General features: G+C 43.5%; 1 protein-coding gene across 1 annotated transcript in view; it reads left to right on the forward strand.

Moving 5' to 3' along the window:
* The window catches only part of LOC109621475 (protein commissureless 2 homolog), a 96,649-nt gene that overhangs the window by 72,304 nt on the left and 12,312 nt on the right, over positions 1-12,033 (forward strand). The window lies entirely within an intron of this gene.

A 12,033-nucleotide genomic window follows, 5' to 3' on the forward strand; every position in this document is an offset into this window, starting at 1 on the left:
AACGACCAAATTAGTTTCCCCCTGAAGAAGACACTAACCCAGTGTGGAAACGTTGGGTAAGTAATAAACATCGTTTATTATTTTTTACCGAAACAGTGTAACAGTAAAAATCTTGTCCCACCCTAGTTCGATTGCGTGACGTGACAGAACGCTCCAGCTTATATCGCCCGTGGTGGGCAGAGAATGAAACTTAATCGCTTCCACCATGCTAGGCCAGTCAGTGTCCAAATTGCCGAGGAAATTAATGAAAATCACCCTCGCATGTGCCTGTGGAACATGACTGGCTGGAAGCCCTATTTTCACCTTTCCGTGTTTGTTCTTTTTTTTTGTGTCAGTCAGAGGTATGGCATAGGTAGGTACCTACCTAACATTCACGCAACAAAAGAAGTGGATAATTGAAAATTTATAAGCGTTTAAAGGTTCTCGCCGTGAAGCCATCCGAACTGAGCTTCGCTTCTGCGACAACAGGAAGCAGTAAATTTGAAACTTATTCAACTTATGACGGGAGGTGCCGAATATTGTCCCATGAAAGAAAGGTTTACAAATGGAAAGGAAATACACATTAGTCATTTATAAGCCAGCCAGTGGCGTTCGTTCCGAACGAGGGGTTTTTAAAAACGCATCCATTCTCCGTTCGAATGGTGAAGCTCTATGGTCAATGGATTGATCGGAGACAGATGTTCCTGTTTTTTTTTTCGGTGGTAGGGCTTCCACGTGAAATGTTTAATACTTTAAACACACGAACTACCATGCTTCATATTGGCAAGCAAAATGACGGAAGTGTGCCACAAATTTTGAGCTACAGGCACCACGTCGAGCAGCGATAGGTGATTTATTATAGGTAACTTTCATTCGGTCAGATGGTGTAATGTGTGTGTTCTGTTCAGAGCAGCTGTCAGCACCATGCTGCACAATTTGTAATGTAGGTCAAGGGTTGTATCACGCTGACTGATTGGAGGAACTGTTTCTACTCGACACAGGGGATTCACTTTAGACATTATTTTAAATTAATAAAAATAACTTGAAGATCCTGTTTTGACTATTTCGTTTGTTAGTATGAAAAAGTGTTTATATTCGTTACTCTAGCAACAGATAACGAGCAGAAATGGTACGACCAGTGGTCTTATCCAGTCGTCAAGATAACTTATTTGCTTTTAGTCCTGAGCATCAATGGTAGTGCAGAGGGCCTAATTGAAAGATCTCCATCCTGGGCGATTGCCAGCCATCGCCTTGACCTGTGGCCAGGTCAAATTTCTGTTGACTTGCTTGATTTCGTTGTTGAGGCTGCGCCGCCATGAGCTTCTAGGTTTTCCACTGCTGCGATGTCCTGCTGGGTTCCAGTCTAACGCTTGTTTGTAGATTTCGTCCCCGCCCCTGCGTAGAGTGTGGCCGACCCACCTATATTTTCGCTCTGTCGCTATCGGCTTTTGATACCATCGACGATGGAGTTCCACGTTTGGGAACCAATCCACAATGCACCGCAGGCATCTAGTGATGAAGACCTGCAGCCGTTGAGTGTTCTCCACTGATACACACTAAGTTTCACTGACGTACAGCAGCACAGATTTAACGTTCGAGTTTTAAATTCGGATTTCGGTGCGTCGACTTATCTTATTTTTTTCCAATAACTCTCGTCTTCTTGATCCGTGCACCTATGTCGATCTTGGTGCCGCCATCGGCCTTCATTTGCTTACCAAGCGATTGGAAGCTTTCAACATTCCCTACTGTTTGCTCAGCCTCCGCAAAGCTGGAAGGGTTGACCGTGTTTACTTCCAACGATTTGGTCTTGTTGACCGCCAAGGAGCGATCGGAAAGATCATCGAGCTTACCTTGCATATCAGAGCGCCGTTGAACTAGGAGAGTAACGTCATCAACCTTCAGGTGCTCCATGGTAATGGGCTGTCACAGTAACCCACGATTTGGTTCACGAGCAATCGCACCTACCAGGATCTCGTCGATTACGATGAGGACAATAGCGATGATACTTAGTATACATCCTTACCTCACTCCAGCAACGACCCGAATTGGATCGGACAAGGCACCGCACCGTTGTGCAGTACTCTGCACGAAAATGTCCTTTCAAGTTGTTACAATTATTATGGAGTCACTCTCTATGAATGGCGAATTTCCCAAATAAAACTTTTCTTCACAAGTTTGTCACATTTTTATTCACAGAAAACCTTTGCTAGCCCTGCTCCTGATCTTTCCCTATCCTCTTCCTTTTACAATCTTCGATTACCTTGAACAATTGCTCCATAACCTCGCACTGGATGTGAATCCAGCCCTCGGCGGAATTCCGCGTCTCGCCTGGTAACCAGCAGCGACGTGGCGGCCTTCAGGGAACCCCTCGGTGCTGACTTGCGGCCTTGATCTTCGACGGTCTTCTCCATAACCTCGTTCCTGATGTGATTCCAATCTTCGCCGGGATTCGCATAGTGACCAGAAGCGACGTAGCGGCACTGATTTTCGGCCTTGATCTTCACTGGCATCCGCTGCATCGGCATGGAAAGAACGCACCCTGTTGCATTCACCTGGCCGTCGTTCTTCGCCTCCCCTCGTGGCAGAATCGTCCTCCGTTTCTTTCGCCACACTCTCACACTCACACTCTCACTCTCACACTCTCCATCTTCGCGAGGCACTAACCACGGTCACGACCGTAACTACGTTTTGCGCGGCGGGACCGGTGGCTTCTTGATCCTCCGTCGGTTATCGGTGTTCACCACTTTCCAAGAGAGCTCAACTTGCTTCCGTTGCCGCCTTTATAGCGTCCAATCCACTTTTTCCCCCCGTCGGCCTCTTTTTCTTTTCCATGACAGCTGTCACTTTCCCGTGAAGAAGAATTAGGCGACGCGTCGAACCGGTTGAAGCGCAGTGAAGCAATTGCTTTAAAGCGGCGGTTGACTCAATGGCGGGCGTTATTGCGAGGAACGGTGGAGCAATTGGAAGGTTTTATTGGAAAACTTGAACATAGTTAGGTCGATATTTTTGTTTATATTGTCTACAGGGCCATTGAAACCGTCACATAAATATAAACGTAACAAAGTATCAGAAAGCCGGCTCCAGAGGCACGTTATCCTCCATTTGGGACATTTGTGATATTGCCAAAATAAGGGCGCCTCAAAAGGGCACTGTAATAACGCATAAAGCGAAAGAGAGCCTATAGCTCTTTACCACAGCGGGTTAAGAACAACAGAATATCCTGAATATTCAGGTCAGTGAAGTCAGTTTCACTTAATAAGTGTTTACCGAATACTCGGAAACGCAGCTATCACATGCAAATGAATCAGCTTGCTAAATATTCGCCATGTGATAGCTGAGTCGGCAGTGGCCAGGCAGTGCTTTGACCAGAATGCTGCAATTCTGCTTTGACAGATTTGAAGGATACTTCGCCACCCTTGGAGATGGCTCAGTACAATACAATTTGGTTTGACGACATGACTCCAAACCTTGCTCCAAACTATTCCAGTATTGTCTGTGTTGAGTAGCAGCCCAGGTGTGAATCTGAAGCTTTACCCAACGCTTCGATATCGGAATAGCAGGCTCAGGGCCAATGAAGTTTCCAGCGAAGGAAGAAGCACCCATACAAGGTGAACAGCGTTTGCTGAATTCAGCTCCTCGATTTGAGTTCGACAAGCGATAACTATATTCGACCTGCAGCTGGCTGAAGCAAGTGCTTTAATAGCAGCCTGGCTATCTGAACAGAAGTATATTAATTTGCCCATTTCGATTGTACTCCGCACATAAGAGCAAAGATTTCGGCCTGAATAACAGTGCTGTGTCTACCAAGTGAGTAAGACAGATACAGCCTAAGCTCAGGAGAATAAACACCAGCACCTGCCCTACCTTCGAGAAGGGAGCCATCAGTGTAACATACGATGCTATCTGAAATACTTCTTTCCAGATATCCAGATGTCCACTCTTCCCGGGAAGGGAATTTTGTGGAAAATGTCCTATATACAAAATTACAAGCAATTGTAAGATCACTTGGAGCAAGGACAACGTTGTCCCAATTCACCAAAAGTGGAAACAACGAGGTGTGTGTTGAACTACGGTTCACAGGAGTTTCCTCTAGTAAACCGAGTACCCGTAGACGGTAAGTGCAAGAAAGTGCTTCTTGTTTGAGATGAATGTGTAGTGGGGCAACGTCAAAGAGAACTTCGAGCGCTGCCGTGGGAGGTGAAGAGAACGCTCCAGACATCGCCATTAAGCACATCCTTTTCAGATGGCCTAACTTTGATTGGATCGTTCTTATTTCGCCCTTTTGCCACCACACAAGACATCCATAGGCCAATATTGGCCGAACAACAGTTGTGTAGATCCATTTGATATACTTGGGTTTAAGACCCCAAGTTGTACCAAAGGTTCGCCGGCATTGCCCGAAGGCCATACAAGCTTTCTTGATTCTGAACTCAATGTGAGGTGTCCAGGAAAGCTTGGAATCAAGAATGACTCCAACGTACTTTTCCTGTTCAGCAAGGATGGGAAAAAATCATTCAATTATTGCGTATCCCTCACTCACATCCACGCACAATCTGATGCGAGTGTGCTTCTCCCCCAGCCAAGCAAAATCTTTCCACTTTCATGCACAGCGTAACAAAAAATAACTTTTTGTCTGTCTCAAAAGCAAATTTATGTGTCTCCGAAGGATTTTGGGCCGCTGAATCCGAATCCGGGCTCAGATTTGCTCTAACACGTCACAATTTTGAGTTATACCCCAATTTAAAGGACAAAATATGCGATTTTGGGCTTTTTTAACTGCAAGCCATTAAGCAAGGAAATATTTTTTAAGCAATCAAAAGGTTAATTGGTCAATTAACATCTAAATCAACGACTCATGCAAAATATTCCGTTTTACCAAGTCGGATTTGATAGTTTTAAGCGATTTATGTTAGGTAGGACATTTCCCATCCAAGTCACCCTCCAAAAGTTGCATGCAAGTTTTCATACTAACATAAAATGCTTAAATCTATGAAATTTGATTAGGTAAAACGAAATATTTTGCATGAGTCGTTAATTTAGATGTTGATTGACCAATTAACCCTTTGATTGCTTAAAAAAATATTTCCAAGCTTAATGGCTTGCAGCCAAAAAAGCCCAAAATCGCATATTTTGCCCTATAAATTGAGGTATAGCTCAAAATTGTGACGTGTTAGAGCAAATCTGAGTCCGGATTTGGGTTCAGCGCAGGGAGGTATATTAAGGGTGAGCAAATGCGTGGTCCGGCGCGCTGCCGACGCTCGGTGAATTTTCCCGTTGCTCGGTGAACTTTTGAAATTTCTTATGGAAAACTGTTCATTACTGTTCATGATTGAAATTTTTTATGGAAACTTTTTGCACCATAAAACACAAAATTCCTCCAAAAGTGAAAATAAAGCAGGAAATCATGAGGCAATGACTAACAGGCATCCACCTGATGCGATCTGGTAGCAAATATCAACGGTATTTGCTACTTTTCTGTGATGTTTCAATATTTGAAAAAATACCAAGAACAGCTGATTGGATCTGCCATAAGAAATTTCGGTTCAGCTTCGGGTCTTTTCGGGTGAAGCTAACGAAAAATAACTCACGCATACCTGACCAGACACGTCTGTCTTGGTACCCTTAATATACTACTCTGGGTTCAGCGGCCCAAAATCCTCCGGAGACACATAAGTTTGCTCTTGAGACAAAAAAATGTTGCGCTGTGTTGCCCATTCTTTCTGATCGCCGAGCACCGGCCGTCGCAAGCAACGACGGCCAAATGAATCGCTACCGAATCTGAGTGCCGAAGACGAACGAACCAAGATTGAACGAATGTTTGCGTTCTGAGTCGGGTGCGAGAGCATTCATGTTGGAACGTTCATTTAGCGTTCAGTGGAAGCATTCAGTACTGGGAATTGAATCAGTGAGTGCGTTTTGATTCAATCAGCTGAATGCCACTCGGTAGTTGAGAGAGCGAACTTTTTTTTCGGATACACCGATGCAAGCTGATTCATTTCGCACTCTATTTGTTTCTCTCCTGATACGCTTCGGTGGCGTCGGTGGCGAGCCGTTCGTGTTGCCTTCGTTCTTAGTGCGCCGTGCTCTCACTCAGTATTGGGTTGTTGGCGTTCTTTTTGCTATTTTGCATCGCCGGTATTCGGGTGAGCGAATGAGTTTTCCCATGCTTGCTGTTCAGTCACATCGATTTCAGAATCAAAGAGACGCAAAAGTCGAACGCCATTACGGTTTCGCCTTTCCGTAAAAAGAACAATAGATGTTTTACTCGGATTAACCGAAAGGCCATATTGGGGACAACCTTCCACTACTTGAAGGGCGCTTTGCATCAGGTCGAAAAGGGTGGTGATACACATACCAACTAAGCATTTGGTGAATCCAATTGGAAATCATTGGAGATATACCATGACTCCGTGCGGCTTCCAATATGGCATCGAAAGGCACATTGTCAAAGGCACCCTCGATATCTAAGAAAATACCCAAACAAGATTACTTTTGAGCAAATTCTTTCTCGATATCGTAAACAACCTTGTGTAAAAGAGTCACAGTAGACTTACCAGATTGGTAGGCATGTACGTTCGCATGAAGAGGCACGTTGGCCAGATGAACAACACGGATGTGATGATCCACAATGCGTTCTAAGCATTTCAGATGAAAAGAGGTCTGAAACTCTTTGCTTTTTCATACGACGCACGACCCACTTTCGGAATAAACTTTACAGTAATATCCCGCCAAGATTTGGGAATATACCCTGTAGCAAAACTGCAAACAAGTATTTTTTTCAAAACATGTTCGAAATAATCAATTCCCTTCTGAAGCAAAATAGGATAAATCCCATCTGCCCCAGGAGATTTGAAAGGAGCAAAGCTAATAAGTGTCCACTCAATCGATTCTATAGTTACAATACTCCGAGCCGAAGCCAGGGAATCGTAACTACAAGAAAAGACATCAGGTTCATCCGAAGATGTAATATCTACACATCCAGGGAAGTGTGTGCTGAATAAGCATTCCAGAACTTCCTCATCAGAGGAAGTCAGATCACCATTTGGCAACCGAAGTTCGTTCACTCGGAAATCCTTAGATTTCGCAAGGATTTTATCTAACCGACTGACTTCACTCAAACTGGAAACATTTTTACAAAGGTTTTTCCAGCCGGATCGTTCAGCAGACCGGAGAGCTTTCCTGTAGGCCTTGCGAGCCGACCTGAAAGCCTCCGTACCAACCGAACGTCGGCTGTTCCAACTCTTTCTATATTGTTTCCTGAGTTTCGCCAGATCAGAGTTCCACCAAGGTGTTCCTCTTGTGATCTTCACAGACCGTAGAGGGCATGCTTTTTCAAAAGCTTCCATGATGAAGGTCGTTGTAGTATCAACGGCATCATCTAAATCACTTGGAGTGTCAATGGACGGTGAGTATCCATGAAATTTGGCCGCAACCAAATCAGTAGAGATCCCAGTTTGTTGATCGGGGATTCCTGAAACGCAATGTTTGCGAAGTAACATTTAAATGTTCAAAAAAGATGTAGCGATGGTCAGATAAAGATTCTTCATCTGACATATGCCAATTGGTCAGCTCGTGACTAATTCTACTAGAACAAAGCGTTATGTCTAACACTTCCTCTCTAGCAGATACCATGAAGGTTGGGCGGTTGCCTATGTTAAGTAATGCAAGATCTGTAGAGTAAAGTGGGGCAAAAGTTCAAGTGGGGCAAGAGTTTCTTTTGAAGTTTTTGAGCTTAATTCAAATGATGTCTTTCGGGTGTCAAGGTTGTTCGATGCCTTTTTGGAAAAGAGTCTTTCACTCCAAAAATTATGAAAATTGATCAATATTTCGAAAAGTTATGACAAAATGTTGGTTTTTGATCAAAAAATTGTAATATGCGATGGTCCTTCCGACGCATGGAATGGAATTGTAATGAAATCGAATTCGATATTTTATTTTGGGGCGTAACTAGGTATATTTTGAAGATGCTTTAGCATGTATAATTTTTTTCAAAAAAGTTTTGGAAATCATATTTTACACATAGTGGGGCAAAAGTTCGAATTGTGGGGCAAGAGTTCGAGTCATGTGGCAACTTTGGGTAAAACCCTAAAATTCTGCAAAATGTACATATTATCTCTAAAAATGATGGAATTAGTGAAAAAATTCGATCGAAGTAGAACAAAAACCTTGTTTTATCTGAATTTGGCGGAAAACTACTAATTTTTGGTAAAGTAAATTTAATTCTGATTTGGGTAAAATCCAGATCGAACTTTAAAGTGTATTCAAATTCCAACATCAAATATTTATTGGTTTTAGGTATTACAATTACCAAAGTGTCGAAATAGTGTGCTACGGATAGCGGAATACCACAAACACTAGATTCGAACTTTTGCCCCAGTGGTGGGGCAAGGGTTCGAATTAGACACACACATACAAAAAGTGTTGTAACTCAAAATTGAAAAGACATTTGGCGTAACTTTGTTCAGCAAAATTTTAGCTCATGGATGGTAGAATCACCACACGGTATTCATTTATTTTGATCTGCTTCGATTTCTTGAAAATAATTGAATTTTCAACTAGGGTCGAACTTTTGCCCCACCTTACTCTACTACTTAAGTACTCCATCAAACTGGAGCCTCTCAAGTTAATGTCTGAGCTGCCTCAGATGATATGGTGAGCATTGGCATCACTGCCAACAATTAGCGGAAGGCCTTTTGAAGTACAGTATGCGATGACTTGTTTGAAAGCATCCGTAGGGGATGGTTCATCATGCGGTAAATAAACCGAACAATAGACGTATTTCCTATTGAGGTTTCCAACAGATACATCAATTGTGATAGCACATACATCTCTGGTGGTTAGTTCAGAGATGAGTGTAGCAACTATTGCGTTGTTGACAAGCACACAGGCTCGAGACATGACACGCGAGTTTGCTATTTCATGTTTACTGAAAGTAGCAAACACCGGGTTTACAAGGTTTCCTAGATAGAAATTCCCCTTACGGAAGTAAGGTTCTTGGAACAAGGCCACTTGGGCTGAACCATTTTGCATAAGTCTGCAAAGATTGATTGTTGCAGTTCTTTTATGCTGAAGATTGATCTGAGCTATCCTAACCGTAGCCACTACACAAACTAGGCAAGATTAAACTCTTCGCAACAACAAAACCGAATCGGTATCGATTGGAAAACGCCAAAGGCGAGGATACACAGAATACACTGTGTAAATCGCATAATGCGAAACCATATAGGTAAAAATTTAAACTAATTAACAACATCTTCATAATCCCGCCCTTATTTAGCCTCAAGTGACACTAAAGAAGGGCAGCCGATTGTCTCGGAGAAACACAAAGTCCACTGCACCATTGCTCCAGCTAGCGCAGTAAGGGCAACATGCTGTGGAGGGCGCTCTGGTACTCCACAGGCTCCGTTTGCGGTTAGGTTTTAATTAAAACCCCCCTAGCCATTCATTCCTAGGCACGGTAAGCATGAAGTCGCATCACACCATGAATTAGGGGTCACCTGTTGGTGGACTCTTACCACCGGAACAGGCGGTCCGTAGTGTTATTCTCAGCCAATTGAGACAATCGCTATCGACACTACACAGCTATCTAGGCTGATCGAGAAAATAAGTTAATATTGATGATCAACTTCATACGGGCTCGAACAGCCAAGCCTCACTCCAGCAACGACCCGAATTGGATCGGACGAGACATCGCATCGTTGTGCAGTACTCTGCACGAAAATGCCCTTTACTGTGCTTCAATGAGATCGATGATTTTCTCAGAGACACCCTTGCGCCTAAGAGCTTCCCACAAACTTTCGTGATTAATACGGTCGAAAGCTTTTCCGTTATCAATGAACACCAGGTAGAGAGAATCTTGGATTTCATTGATTTGCTCCAAGATGATAGAGAGTGTGATAAATGGTCCACACAAGATCGTCCGGCACGGAATTCTGCTTGCTGCCGACTGGAGAGTTGCGTCAATCTTCTCCTGTATCCGGTTAAGGATCACTTTGCAGAGTACTTTGAGAATGAAGCACAGCAACATGACACCCCGCCAATTATCGCACACAATCAGGTCACCCTTCTTAGGCACTTTTACTAAGACGCCGTGCATCCAGTCTACCGGAAATGTCGTGGTTTCCCATATATTGCAGAATAATTGATGCAGCAGTTGTGCAGATAGGGTCAAGTGGGGTAAGATGCCATTTTTCAAACTTTCATCGTTTTCAATGATAAATAGGTTCATTTTCTAGGCTTTCAAAGTGTTAACAGCAACTAGACAATATTTGCTCGATACATCAGCAAAAATATTCACTAAACTAATGCATTTTCATCGATTTATTGCGATTTCCAAAACTGGTTCGTAAAACGGAAGTGGTGCAAAAAGGCCATCTGCCATGGGGTAAGATGCCACTTCATGAAAACGTTCAAAAAATACGTCCATCATTTTTAGGGTATTTCTGACTCCCTTTGCTCCTCTGGTCCGCTTTTTTTTATGCTCAATACATGGAGTGTCAACCCTCTCCCCGCTAAAGGATGGTCGTCATATTTGAATGACCCCTAACATGAAAAGCGTAGACATCAACAACCATGCGCCTCCATGGGTGCCTCAATCTCCTTGGAAACACATGGCTGGTGATAAAATCACCCGAAAACCTTAATTGCAAGCACGAAAAACCGGAAGTTGCCTGTTTTCATTGGGAAATCGAAAGATTTTCCATGGGTATGGCGGCCTGGCCTCTAGAAGAATGTTTTATGTAAACATATCTTGACACCATTCACCTATAGTAAAAGTCAAATCACATCGAGGAATGATTTTATATGTTGGGCCATTTTACCCCATCTTGGCATTTTGGGCTTTGTTCCCCTACTAAGGGGTCCATGACGGGGTCAGGTTTGAGCATATCATATAGGTAAATGCACTTGGCCTACCTCTTGCATCACCATATTCATTCAACCAACCTATCCAAATCCAGAACGCACATGTTGAAGTGCACGAGTTAAACTGCTATCTTTTTTTCTGTCTGATTTATGAAGTACGGAACGAGCAAACGCAGAAGTCATTTTTTCCTATTTCAACCGAAAAAAAAACCCTGCCTCTCTCCGGTAGGTAACTGGCATGCACACGCCAACCAAAATGTAATCCCGAAACAGACAGACACTAGGTACTATTTGGTTCTGTTCTTGTTGCCCGATGATGGTTGGCGTACCACGCCACCGCACCGCCAGGAGCATTGAATTATGAGAGTTCTGGCCGAGTGCGTGTTCTTGCATAATAATTGGTTTGTACGTTCCGGGAATGCTCAAGTACCGATTAGACTTTCGCCCAAACGCACGTTGCTCTGTTTGCTTTGGCTTTTCTCTCTCTGGGCTTCCAACAACCAGGCCCATCGGAGGTAATCGGAAAAGATTTATTATTTGTTTAACTTATCTAATCATCGGACCTGAAATTATTGGTCTTTCACCGATTCTGATGGCTGATGGTCGCGTCCTTTGGCTGGAGTGGCTCCGAAGCAGATAGCGTCAGGTTTGACAAATCCTTCAACAAATCGTTGTCAGATAGTCATCGTGTTCAAACGAACGAAAGAGTTTTTTACGAGGAAATCGATTGACACAAACCACAGCTGTTACAAGCTGCCAGTGGCTGTGGCTGTTGCTGCGGTGGATCGGAACGACTCATCAAATATTTACTTTCATTTGGAGCGATAAATTTCCTTCTGATCATTTCGAGAGAACGCACGCACGAGTGTCGATTTGGTTGTTGGGCTGGGCGAGCAACGTCTGATCAATTTCGTCGAAAGTAATTAAATGGCAACAAATCACTATTCGGAAACGCTGTGGGCTACCCAAATTCAGATTTTTTTTCCTCGTATCGTATCTACGGGCATTATATTAATGTGGTTGTTTGTCGCACGTGCACACTTCAGAAGCTGACTTAAAGGTATTCCTCACGTCACATTGTTGCTGGTTAGTGGTTGTGTCCACAACCGATCAGCGGAAGTGATGGCCATGGGAGACCGAGAAAGTTTGTTTCTCCGCTGTTTCGATGCTTATGCTTGAATTCCATCTCAG

Source organism: Aedes albopictus, chromosome 3 (genome assembly GCF_035046485.1).
Source record: "Aedes albopictus strain Foshan chromosome 3, AalbF5, whole genome shotgun sequence".
In the NCBI taxonomy this organism is placed as follows: Eukaryota; Metazoa; Arthropoda; class Insecta; order Diptera; family Culicidae; genus Aedes; species Aedes albopictus.